Raw genomic sequence first — 13,859 nt, forward strand, 5'->3', positions numbered from 1 at the left:
TCGGGGCTGGGAGGAGGAGTTGGACATCCGATTGGGGTCTGAGATGCGGAGCCTCCTGGCTACTGTAGATGCCGGGACAGTTTGCCCTTCTGGGGCGAGGGTATCTGGACCTGGGATATAAAGTATGTTTGGGGAGTGTGATTGTGTGTACAGTGTCCATTTGTGTCTGTCTCCATGTCGGATGAGTGTCGAGTAATTGTTTATGTGTGTATGGGGATGGGAATGCACGTTTGTGTTTGTGTGTGCCTGTACATCTGTGTCTATATTTCAGGTTGGGTCTTGGACTCCACCTCCAAGGTATGGAGGCCTATCTCCCCTCACCACACTCCCTGCTGGTGGCTGATGCCCTCAGATGTCGGTGCGTTGGTGGTTCTTGGTGTCTCGGCCTGGGCGCTCATGTATGTACCGACTCACTCCTGGTGACTGCTTCACAGGGCCTGGCGCCTGTGGCCCAGTTGGGCCCCTTCCAGGAGTTGGGGGCCCTCGGGCCTATGGCCTCTGGGCCTGGGGCTCGGTCCTCTCTGGCACAGCTGGTTGCCGGCAGAGCCGGTGGGCACACCACTGTAGCCCCCTCTGGCTTCTGCTCCGTGGCTGCTGTGTGACCCCTCGTCTGAGGCTCTCCTCAACTCTTCCCAGGAGGGTGGCACGGTTGCCCCTCTGATGGTCCTCCTTGGGTCCTCGTATTCTGGTGCCTCTGGATGTCTGGGGCCTGGATCTGCTCCATACCTGCTTCATGCCCTGGGGATGGGGCTTTGGCTCCCCACACTCTCTAACAGATCATTACATGGAGAAACCTTTTGAATACAAGCGTCCTGATCCACACAGGTGTTCACAGACACAAGCTACACCTTTCTTGGCTCCTACCTCAAAGCACAATGTGCACTGTCGACCTTGCGTGCTGCACAATAACATTTAATATTTATTATGTGCTATCTACTGATAGCTAGTTTATTGTGATGGTGTTGTGTTTATTATGTTGAGCTCTTTTTGTTTGTTTTCTCTTCTGTTTTTTCTTCTCTCGACAGGTGATCCAGGTGATTTTTCTGTACTCCCCTTTCTCACTATCTCTTCTCCCCTCTGGTTTTCTTTCTCTCCCTCTTTTTCTTTTATTCTTTCTTTCTCCCTTTCCTTATTATGTATTAATTTTATTTAAAAAAAATAAATGTATATAATAAATTATTTTTGTGCCACTATTCTCAGCGCACGTAAAAAAAAATTTGCAGGTGCAAGTGTTGCATTTTGAGGAGAAAATTTATTTTGAGTGAAGAAAAGCTAATTTTGAGTGAACAAAATTCATTGCTGCGTGCAAAAAATGTATTTCAGTGTTTGCTATTACACACACACACACACACACACACACACACACACACACACACAATAGCAGCCCCTCTCGCTCAGTTTTTGCATTTGCACGCGCTCTCAATATTTCTGCCCGTGCGCGCTCAACTCTTTCTGTACACCGCTATATTTGTGCCACAAAACCAGTCAATCACAGACTTGGATGCAAAAAAATCTGATTGGCTGTTTTGATCTCCAATCAGCTTGAAATGACGAAATACAATATCCCAGAATCCATTTCGTCCAAAACTCAAATGAGGCAGTGGCGGAGTTTGAAATATTACTCTTTCTGGGTCACAAAATAAACCTTTATTTTGTACACGCCGTCGGGGCCGAAAGCCAACAGCTCACTGATTCTGATCCGTCGGCGGGTCTGCACTTTGTGTTTACATCTTTTTTGTAAATGGACTGGTTCTTACATAGCGCTGTTCTGCTCTGTCTGAGCACTGAAAGCTCAGACCTTTATACATCCACCCAATCGCTTCTTGTAAACTCTAACAGTCATACACATTCACACTCCGAAGGATGCACCGGAAAGCAAGGATACTTGGCATGCAGACTGGAGAGGATTGGGATCGAACTACTGGCCTTTTGGTTAGTGGCTGACCTGCTCTACCCCACTTTTTTCAGTTTTTGATCTACTGCAGAATATTTTTAAGGTCATCTGCTATAGAAAGCCAGGCCAGGAAAATCTCCTTCATGTTTTTCTGTGTTTTATCCTCAGGTACTTTGACACAAAGGCATCTGCTGTGATGCTCACACCTCTGATGAAGTCTCACGTGTATCAGTACTGATAAATGATCAGAATTATAATAATTCTGACTGTTTGAGGCAAAATTGAATTGAATCGAATCAGCCAGTGCTCTGACATGGAGCCATCAACCTCTGAACGTTGAAAAAGCACAGTGTATCCAGAAAACACATTATATGCTGTGATAAATGCACTGTCCAAGTGTCCCCTTTCAGCGGCAGGCAGCAGCAAACAGGTCATCAGAGGAGGCCCAGATGATGATTAGGTTTAACATTGTCTTCAGTATTGCCAAAGAGTGCCAAAGCACTTTAAGCACAAGCACTTTTTCAATAACTTCTCTTTCTTAATGATAATAATAATAATAATAATAATAATAACAATAATAATACATTTTATTTGAAAGCGCCTTTCAGAACACTCAAGAACACTGTACAAGGTAGAATAATAAAAGCAACATAAAAGCAAGCAGATAAGACATAAAAGAAATTTAAAATAGCAGAGTGGAGAGGTTATGTGGGATAAGCTATTTTGAACAAGTGTGTTTTGAGTTGGGACTTAAAGCGAGAGAAGGAAGAGATATTTCTTAAATCAGGAGTTCCAGAGTCGAGGAGCAGAGCAGCTGAAAGCCCTGCTCCCCATAGTGACAAGACAGAGAGAGGGGACAGAGAGAGAAAGGGAAGAAGAAGATCTAAGAGACCGAGATGGGGCGGTGATCTTGTAGAACTGTGCTCCAAATAAAGAACTTTGTGTTGACAAGATTGTTAGTTAATCATTTACAAATCAATATTGTCTGTATGGACAGCAATTTTCCCCTCAACGAAGTGCGCATGTAAAACTGCGGTGTTAAGCGATGCGGTTGAAAAATTTGGGTGCGCCTAACGTTTGTGCTGGTGCACCTAAGAAAAGAAGTTATATGCACCAGTGCAACTGTGACAAAAAGTTAGTCTAGAGCCCTGAGAGATCTTAATTACTTTGTTGTTCATGTTCCATTATTTTTTCACACAGGGTTATTTCCTCCTTAATAATAAAGACCTTCATTTAGAAACTGTATTTTGTGTTTACTTGTGCTATCTTTGTCTAAACTTTTAATTAGTTTGATATGAAACATTTAATTGTGACAAACATAAAAAAGAAAATCATGAAGGGGACAAACACTTCTTTTATACCACTGTAAGAACCAGTCTATTTGGGCATCTTTGTGATAAAACTCTCCTCCTTAATCTGGCCTTGGGACCGGACTAGCAATACATCAGGATGTGGTTAATATCAGTAATAATTAGAATGAGGAGGAAAAACAACTAGAAGGAGAAACATATTGATCCCTAATGAAGCAGCCAAAACATGAAATTTGTTAAATTTGCTATTACAAAAATAAACCCCCAAATTTTCAATAGATCAAAAATCTAAATGTGAAAAAATAGATTAGAATAGACAGATTTTCTCTGTCCTTGTGTTAAATGTGTTAATAAATATCTTATTAAAAAAATAACATGTAATCTGATTACCCAAATAACATCCCTTTATCTCATTATGATCATGGGTTATATGTCAAATGTTTAAGATATTAATATCACAGACCTGAGAGCAGCAGGATGAGCAGTAAACTGGTTTCTTCCATTCTTGGCATCTGTATAACAGATATAGTCAAATGATTATTATTGTAGCATAATTATTATCACAGATTTTAACATTCATTATCTCCAGTAAAACAAGTTGTCCTTATAACAGGTTTCTTAGTATCAAGTTTGGCACACATGTCTAAATTAATTATATGCAATACTGTTTGAATATTTAAAATCTATCATTTATAGATCTTTAGTCTTGACACAATTGGACACCCAAAACGTGTGTATTTCAAAATGTTTAAATCAGAGTAATAAATTAATGATGACTTACCTGACAACATATCTTTTCATCTGCTGATTAAAGCTGACGTTCAAAGAGTTTTTTCTTTGTTCTTCACACATATTTTACTGTCAAATTAGGACACCTGAAGGGAGTGAGCTTTCTGCAGAATTTGGGTGTCCCTATTTGAAACACAAATACAAGTTTACTTTCTGACAACAGGATGAGACACCTTTCTGGGCCTCAGGACAGTGGATCTATTTTATCTTTTTAATGTTGCTTCTGTTCTCTCTACAGGAATGTACAATGTAATAGATATTAACCAACAATCAACTGACCAACAATCAATTGACCAACAATGGTCATGTGACCCTACCAATGTTTCCTTGAAAAAAAAATGATAGGCCTCGGGGCTTAAAGAAACATGTGAAGGTGACCAAAAGGTGACTCTGTCTCATCATAATGCAAATCATTAGGAAAATCAAGTTATTTCCATTTGTTTCCTATTAAACTAAGCTTGTACAAGTTCTAGGAACAGACACCATAGGTCGGGGGTGTCCAAATCCAGGCCTCGAGGGCTGGTGTCCTGCGGCTTTTAGATCTGTCCTTGATCCAAAACAGCTTATTTAAATGGTTAAATGACCTCCTCAACATGCCTTGACGTTCTCCAGTGGCCTGATAAGGAACTAATCATTTGAGTTAGGTGCGTTGACCCAGGGTGAAATCTAAACCTGCAGGACACAGGGCCTTGAGGCCTGGAGTTGGACATCCCTGACATAGGTGCTGGTAACAAGCTGTTAGTGGTTTAACAAAATGTCATTTTTAAAGTGGAGGGACTGGTTGCAGAGTATTATATGTGGTATTGTCTACATTAGAAGATTACCACTGTATTAGCATTGTCAGTAAACTGGATACAGTCACATTATCAGACTATGGCAATGGCTGCACCATAACCCCTGTAGATCCCTGTAATCCATTAACTATCAGATGTTCTCTGTCACATATGACGTGTATGATTCTCTTTTATGCAACTTTCAACATAGGGAGCCAGACACTGTTCATCCACTAGCAAACTTAGACCTGTTTGGAAACAGAACATCTAAAAATAACTATTATAATAGTACTAATAATAATATATTTTAGTATTGTGTGTAGTATGATGTTACAGTGGCATGCACAAACACTGAGTGCTTCGACAGTGTGACTTGTTATTGAAGTTACATTATGTAAAATGTTCACTGCTAGATCTCAGTAGATTGCAGTAAAGTGAAGTTCTGCTTTCTCATCCTTTCCAATCCCGATGCAGGATTCTAGCTACAGTGGCTCAAATTGGACAAACACATGTTAGTCAGCTATCAAAAACATTTAGACAGTATCCTGTTAGAGTACCTGCGTTACTGACTCAGTGTTTTTGTGTTTATGGTTTAGAATGTTGTTTATTCTTTACGGTTTTCTCTCTGTGTGACTTGCTCCTAGTGATCTGTATTTCTAGTGTGTGTTGTCTGGTGTCCGGTCCAGTTCATGCCAAGTCTCGTTTCAATATCCTGTTTGTCTGGGTCTTGCCTCTGTGTGTCCCCTCCTGTGAGGTCAGTGTTGTCTTCATATTTATCTGTCTGTTCCCCTAGTCATGTCTCTGTGTGTTGGGCTCTCGCCCTCTCTCGTCTCTCGGGTTGTGTTGTTTAGGTTTCCGTTATCTTGCCTCCCTGCTGTTCCATGCCCTGAGAGTATAGTCTTGTCTCTGTGTTTATTCTCTTGTTCCCCAGTTGTGTCTCTGTCACTCCCACTGTTGCCTGTGCCATTTATGACATATCCCATAATGGTTGCAGCCAGTGTGTTTCTGCTACTGTTCATGTACAAATACAATTTTTGTATACACCACATTTAATGTATTTGAATAATATCAACACTTAGTCATGGTTTGCCTCAGCTGTCAATGCCAGGTGAGAAACATCTAACTTTATTTACTCCGGAAGAGGCTGTTAAACTTTGCAGTCCAATATCAGTCGATAAGTCAGTGAAGCTCACTTCTTTCAGACAACAGTCATACTGACATAAGTTATTGAGTGTGTCATGAATCCTTCTGTCAGTAAACACTGCTGTTTTTGCCATGCTTGTCTCTGTTACCTGCAGTTAACAAGCACTAGTGAAACTGTCTTTGAAGTTGATGTAATTTCGTTAATGTCAAAGAGATTGAGATCACCTGGCTCAGCTCTGTCCTAAAGTGGAATTAACACCCAGCATTTTATGGTTAAAGTGACGGTAAAACAGAGGATATCTATATATGATTCTGCTAATAGTTAATTGGCACAATTTTAATCCGAATATAATTAAATCAACAAATCAGAATCAGTCTAATCAATATGATGACTGAGAAATTTACTTTGAGTAATGAAATGATTTAAATGCTTTAGACTCTTATGTGTTGGTATGTTTGCAAGACAAACTTTTCTCTTAGATTGTTGGATCAGGGTTATGACCTGTGTCCCGATTCAAAATATTGAGGCAAGGAACAAAACCAACACTGGCCCAGAAGAGTTCAGTCAAACGATGATTTATTGAGTACACGCGCGGGAAGACATACACTGCAACACATCAGTATAGATCTTCCCCGAACAACTCAATTCACACTGGTTTTAATTATGTCAGGGTTCAGCTCCTTCAGCGTCACAATAGGCATCAGTTACAGTAAATGATCAATTGAAATCGAAAATCAGAGACGTTCCTCAAAGCTAAAAACAAACGTTCCTCTGTCTAGCACATTCTTCCATACATGGTAACTTAATTCATTCTTCTAATAGTCCCTGGGGACCTTACACGTTCTTGACTCTTCTTCTGTCACTTGTTACTAGGTAAGCTCAAATGCAGTTTGAAGCTAACTGAATTCCAGGCCTTGGGCCTGGCCTATGTTTAAATCATATATGTTTGTAAGCGTGAATGCTGTTTTAACCTCCTGTTGCTCCAAGTCACTTTACACAATAGATTGCGAAGACATCGCGCTTCACAAAGCTTGAGACCTTCAATAGACTGAGCATCAACTCTTAATGAGCACAACATGCAATGTGTGTATACAATGATTATGGCTGCACCTGTAATAAAAATGTTAATCCAATGCCAGTAGCCTTAATAAACAGTTTAATGCAATGTTAATGATAAAGAATATATTGTAGAAGTAAAATGATTTCTTTATTTCCACACCTGTGTATTTGACCTTGGTCTGTGTCCTGAGATGGGCAGGGGAGGAGAGTGAGAGCACAGCAAGCACATTTTGTGTGCAACATTGTGAAAAGACAGAAATCTCTGACTTTACCATGTATGATTTTTAAAAAGTAATTACATTGTGAGTATTTTGTAATTGACAAGTACAGAGTTTACAGAAAAAAAACATTTAAATGTAACTGAGCTAGTAAGAAATGAGGCTGAAGAGAAGCAGCATGTAAGGGCCGAAGGGCCGAAGATCCGAAGGGCCAGCTCTGTTCTAGGAGGCCCTCTGGACCCAGTGGAGGTGGTGAGTGACAGGAGAATGGTGGCTAAGCTGTCATCACTGTTGGACAACATCTCCCACCCCATGCATGAGACTGTGACAGCACTGAGCAGCTCCTTCAGTGGGAGACTGCGGCACCCACGGTGTGGGACGGAGAGAGTTCGCAGGTCTTTCCTCCCCACTGCTGTCAGACTCCACAATAAAGACTTTTGCAGCTGATCAAACACACAAACCCACACATGTGCAATAAGACTGCTATACGTGCAATTCTTCTTCTGACGAAGTTGTGTTTTTGTATTTTCCTACTCAGTTGTATATAGTATTTGTATTTCTATTTTATTCTATTGTATATATTATTCTATTCTATTTTATTCTATTGTATATAGTATTTTATTGTATTTTATTGTATTTTATTGCATTCCAGTGTTTTCTAATTTCTGCTACATAACTTTGCACTTTTGCTGTAACAAAACAAATTTCCCACCTGTGGGACTAATAAAGGCCATCTTATCTTATCTTATCTTATCTTATCTTAAACTAAATGAGACATGAAGAAGAGTATTTTCATGTGTGACTGAGGTAATTATTAATCCTGTTCAAGTACAGCAACATAAATGCACTGAACTACTATTACTACCACTGTAATGATCAGGGTGTCCTAAAAACTCACTGAAAAGCCTTCAGCTAATCCAAAATGCTGCAGCAAGAGTACTGACAGGGACTAGAAAGAGAGAGCAGATTTCTCCTGTTTTGGCTTTGCTTCATTGGCTTCCTGTTAAATCCAGAATTCAATTCAAAATCCTGCTCCTCACATACAAGGTCTTAAATAATCAGGTCATATCACCCTATTAGAGCACTTCGCTCTCGCACTGCAGGCCTACTTGCTGTTCCTAGAGTATTTAAAAGTAGAATGGGAGGGAGAGCCTTCAGTTTTCAGGCCCCTCTTCTGTGGAACCAGCTTCCAGTTTGGATTCGGGAGACAGACACTATCTCTACTTTTGAGATTAGACGCAAAACTTTCCTCTTTGAGAGAGGAAAACTGGTGATCAAAAGAAACGGCAGCTCACCCCTACCCACTCCACTTCAACAACTTTCAAGACAGCACTGCAGCCAGCGGCTGCCACAGGTATACTGCTGGGTCGTGAGGAGAAACACGAGAACCTCCCCTGCCGCGGCACTCCAGGCTACTTTTAATGGGTGGGTCCTCCAGCTGGAACCAGTCACGTCGGGGCGGTGTATCCACGCACAAATCAGAGCAGGGCCCTGGCACAGCTGAATTAACATAAACAGATGCATTACCTGCACAGAACAAACACATGAAAATGCACATTCATAACAACAATATCAAGTGCATTAAGGCAGCTGTTGTTGTGATTTATACATATAATATACATATAAATAAAATTGATCCTCTGTGCGTCCCTGTTTACTGAGGAAGAAGAAGATGCTTTTTCCTGGTTTGTTGCATTTGAGTGACATGAGGGGCGGAGCATTATTCACCATCCTTTTATAAAGGATGTAGCATGTTATATAGGACCTTTTTTGCTGTGAGCCAATAGTGCTAACCACCACACCACCCTGCCGACCCAAAAATAATTTTTTTATTATAATCAGACTTTCACGTGTGACAATATGATACACAAACACCTTAGGTAGGCTGCAAACACTGTATGTTGTAATCAGAGGTCCCAGGCTCTTGCTCTGACAGTGTCTAGAAACCAGTGGGTGACGACTCAGTGAGTTGGTCCCTGTTTTTACATGCAGTGTTTGGTTGGGATTACAACGAGTTTTAGGCTGCACAAACATTTTATTGTCAGGGTCTGAAACAGTTAAGCCTAAACTAGGGGCTGCACATCAACAGCCCAAAACTTCAACAACTTTGCTGATCCTAACTGTATACTGAAGATTAAGGCTTTTTTTGTTAAATGTAAATACTTTAAATCTATAGAGATTGAAAATGTGACGTCATTCAGGGGTAAAACCGCAAAGGATTCTGGGAACTCGTGGCAAGAGGTACTAGCACACGCAGACTTTCAATTGAAATCAGTTACACAGCGATAAAAAGAAACACAAAAAATGGCAAGAAGCTGTTGTATTATTAACTGCAATAGTCGGTCGCATGACAGCCACGGGAAGCCGACGGGTAAAGAGATCAGTTGTTATCGGATTACGTCGTTGAAGAGAAATTGTTCGAGCCATGTTTCCGAAGTAACAAACAGGCGACGGATGGTCTGGATTGCAGCCATTCAAAGACCAAATATAACTTCCCAGAACACTGCAGCTCACATGTTTGTCTGCTCCAAGCATTCCCACAAGCAGTTTGAGTACATCAGGGTTGTATTCAGATACTTTATTAATCCCAGAGGAAACGATGAGGTCACAGTTGCTCCAAGGCAGTAAAAGCAAACTAACAAATTACATGAAATTGTGACAAAGTGGTAGGCTTGAACTTATTCACCACTTGTCCCTTAAAAATATTTATAATTTATTTCATGTTATTTTACAGTTGGTTATGATGCTTTATTTTAGACATTGCTAGTGTAACTTTGCTCTACATACCATCCTCAGTTTGTTTGTAGTAGCCTCATATTACAGTTTACATCCATGCATATGCTTTTAAAGCACATACCACTCAACCATCAGGTGATTTGAATTTCTTTCCGTTGACAGGCAAATTTCTGGCACATTATGTTTGCTTGTTGCTTTTGCTATACAACCCTTTGTTTGTCCTTTTGTTCTGGTCCTAAATCCAAAACAGATGTGTGGGAGGGGGACATGATATCATCGATTGCATCACTGGATACAACCAAATGAAGAGTTTTTCCTTTTGTGTAGTATTGTTATTTTTCTTTAAAGTAACCTTTTGAGTTGTACTTTATGCAGTGTTTTACTTTTCAAATCATTTACCTGTATAAATGAGTTTGTCAATTGGATGAATGATCTTATTCTCGTTTCTTTGTCTAGACTGTGTTGTTTGGACTAACCTATTTCTTAATAGACTATGTGCACGTTAGCATATGCTACTTCCGGTGCGGAAACTCCTGTGGGGAGCTTTGTTTCCGGTGTCCTATCCGCGCCTTGTTTACGGTCCAAAACAAGTTAAGCAAATGAATGAATCAAGCGGCGATTTACCTTTCTATAGATGTCTTGGGCATTTACCCAATATATCTGTAAATGATGTTCATCGACTTGTCGATATTTTGCCCCCACGCCTCAGAGCAAAAGAGAAAAGGGATTCAAATGTTATATTTCTCAGCTGTCCCTCGTTTATCGCGGGTGTTGTTCTAAAAATATCCAGCGATGGGTGAAATCAAGTAGCCAATTTTATTTTTTGACAGTGCAAAACGTTTCGTCGACATCGTGGACATATAGTGCTGCACTTCAGAGTCACACTGCTAGCGATGCAGCGATTCTGTACTGTACAGGAGAGACGTCACGGAGGAGATCGTCTGCAGCGATCAGGACGCAGGACACAATGTGACGTAAAAAAAAAAAAGCATGCAAACGTGCACTAAAATATCTGCGAAACAGCGAGGTGAAAGGTGAACCGCGTTATAGCGACGGACCACTGTAATTTTGAAGGTAAGTCACAACATACCCTTCATAAATACTAATGTATAGAAACCCTTACCAGCAATCGTTCATTTTTTGTGTGGCTTTTTTTCACGGTTTGTTAACATGCTGTGTAGGTGTGTACTTGACTAGCTGATATCGACATAACGGGGGAAACATCTGGTTTGACTATTCTTCACCTGTAGTTTGAATGTTGAACATTTGCCTGTTTAAATCACAAGACCAGTCACTATACAGAGATGTGCTTCTGAATGTGGACGATGTGTCTTCTGATTCTATAATGCAGTTCTGCTTGTGTTGAGTGATGTAAACAACTGATCGATCTAAACTCTTTAAACGTCAAAATTGATCATTAGATTTTTTATGACACAACAGTGGTGAGTGTTCCCACCTTCTCCTCTTTGTAACTTAACGTGATCTTTACGTTTTTGAGTTTTGGACATGATTTTGGAGAATATCTTCGCAGTAGCGACTGACCGCAAAGTAAAGCTACCGGACATGTACAACCCCACATCCGGTCTCAAACCAGGAAGTTAGCATTTTCTCATGCACAGGGTCTATGGTGGAGACTAATGAGGTTCAGGTGTAAAATTCTGAATATAGCAAGTGATATTTGGATAGTGATGATGGCCAAATGAAGCTTTCTGAGGCTTGTGTAGAAAAACAGTTCATTACCCGAAGCTCTTCAACACAGTCCTCTCTGGTGACATCTGGTGGCCAAAAATATGAAGAACAGCTTGAATCTGCAAAATAAAATGAACTGCTTCATTATGACTGCCCAATCCACAGAGTTGAGTTCACAATTCTGTCTGATACTGGGCCAACCTTGTGTTATTTTGAACATGTATTTTTATGGGTAAAAAAAATTATGTCTATTTGTTTAATAAATACATTTGATCAATAAACTTTCCTTATTTCAAGGTGTGACATGGTGTGGTCTTTCTTTGCGTGTGACTTCTTGATGTTGGTAAATACAATAGATGAAAAATACATTAATTTACATATAATAATGTACAACACATTATGAAGTATGCATCTGCTGTGAGGTCCTGCCTCCATGTACTTATGCAATTAATCACTGGACAGCTGGACTGGTATGTTTATAAATAATATTATATTAGGCAAATTTCCTCATACATATTTTTGACCTGGGGGTAGAATTGATTGTGAACTGGAGAGGGAAAATGCTTATGAACTTGTAAAGTAAACACATGATGGATTTAAGGTTATACTGTTTGGTTTTTATTTAAGAAGAGAATTTGTTCCACTGTGCGATCCCTGAATCTGTTTCTTTTCTTGGACATAATTTCTCCTGCCTGAGAGAAAATCCTCTCACATGGAACAGAAGAGGCTGGAGTGCACAGAAACTGGTAGAGATGCAGGTATACGGTCTTCCTGGGTCCCACAGACTATCAGCTAAAATGAATAAACAAATTAAATTGCCGCAAACTCTGTATAATAACATTTTAAGATTCTTTTCAAATAACTTTTTATTTATTACATTTTAAGAGTCAAATGGAAGTCTTTCTAAAGTTATTTAATGATATTTATATTATGAAAAACAGATTTTTGTTTTCTTGAGACATTTTAAGTTTTTCATGTTTTCAGATAAAATAAACACACACGAAAGAACGATGGGTCGGGTGTATCCTTTGTAGCCCAACCTATCTCAGAATTCATAGCGCGGTCCAGCCAATTCCAGTTTCCAAGAATAGCAGCAGCTACTTTGTTGTAATATTACTCTTATTACTCGTTTCAATACTTTATTAAATTCTTATTAAAAACTTTTTTTTTACATATAATACAAATATTTGTCAAATGCGGCAATGGCAGAGGAGTTTGAAATATTACTCTTTCTGGGTCATAAAATAAACTTTTAAGATATTTTCAGGTGAGAATGTAGCTGTGTAAACTTCAAATATCTTCTGTATTTATTAAGCCATCACATATCTGCAAAAATGCAGATTCTCATGACCACTGATCAACAACCAATGATTAAAACTCATTGGTCACAGACAACTGATCAATGGCCATGAGTACCGTTCACAGAGAGTTGGGGAATGGCTGCAATCACAGCATTGTAAGATGGTTGTTGATCAATGGTCATGAGAATTTGCATAATTATGATCAAGGAAGTGACCTCACAGCCCATTGTTCCCTCAGTGGTGCTAGTTTCAGTCAATGTGCAAATGTACTGTTTATAATTTTGGAGAAACTGAAACTGAAGAAGTTACTTGGATGAGTGATGAAAGGTTTCTCCCACTGAAAATGTTACGTCAAGATGAACAGAATCAACATTTGGAGGTTTACTTACCTGGATGATTGAGCATGCAGACAATTTAGTGTTAAATACCAAATCTGGAGTTGATAATTTAACACTTATTAATGCTAACTAGGTGTTAAGAGTTTATATATTAACTCTCACAGAGTATTTTATTTTAACTACACAAGAGTTATCTTCTAATTATTTCTAAATGGTGTAAATTTTACTGTTCTGAACTTTTAGAAATTCCTTAGTAAATAAATATTTATTTAAAAAGGCTATGTTTTTCTGAAAAACCTTTATTTTGAACTGTGTACCACAATTTCAAAACATTTTCTAAAACATGTAACAATATGGAACAATTCTCTTGCTTCATTAGAATATTGTTTATCAAAGAGTCTAACATAGGTGAGCTGGTCAGTGCAAATAACAGCATGCTCATCACTCTTTCCTTCAGTACAATATGCATGTCCTCCATTCATCATTTTGTGGAACTTCTGCTTTCCCCCATATTCCACCTTCGCAAACATATCCAGTGTGAAGATTCAATAAAATTAAATTGTGCACTTATTAACTGCACACATTATCTGGTAATTAATTGCAGCAAA

The sequence above is a fragment of the Oreochromis niloticus genome, linkage group LG3, assembly GCF_001858045.2.
Source record: "Oreochromis niloticus isolate F11D_XX linkage group LG3, O_niloticus_UMD_NMBU, whole genome shotgun sequence".
Taxonomy (NCBI): domain Eukaryota; kingdom Metazoa; phylum Chordata; class Actinopteri; order Cichliformes; family Cichlidae; genus Oreochromis; species Oreochromis niloticus.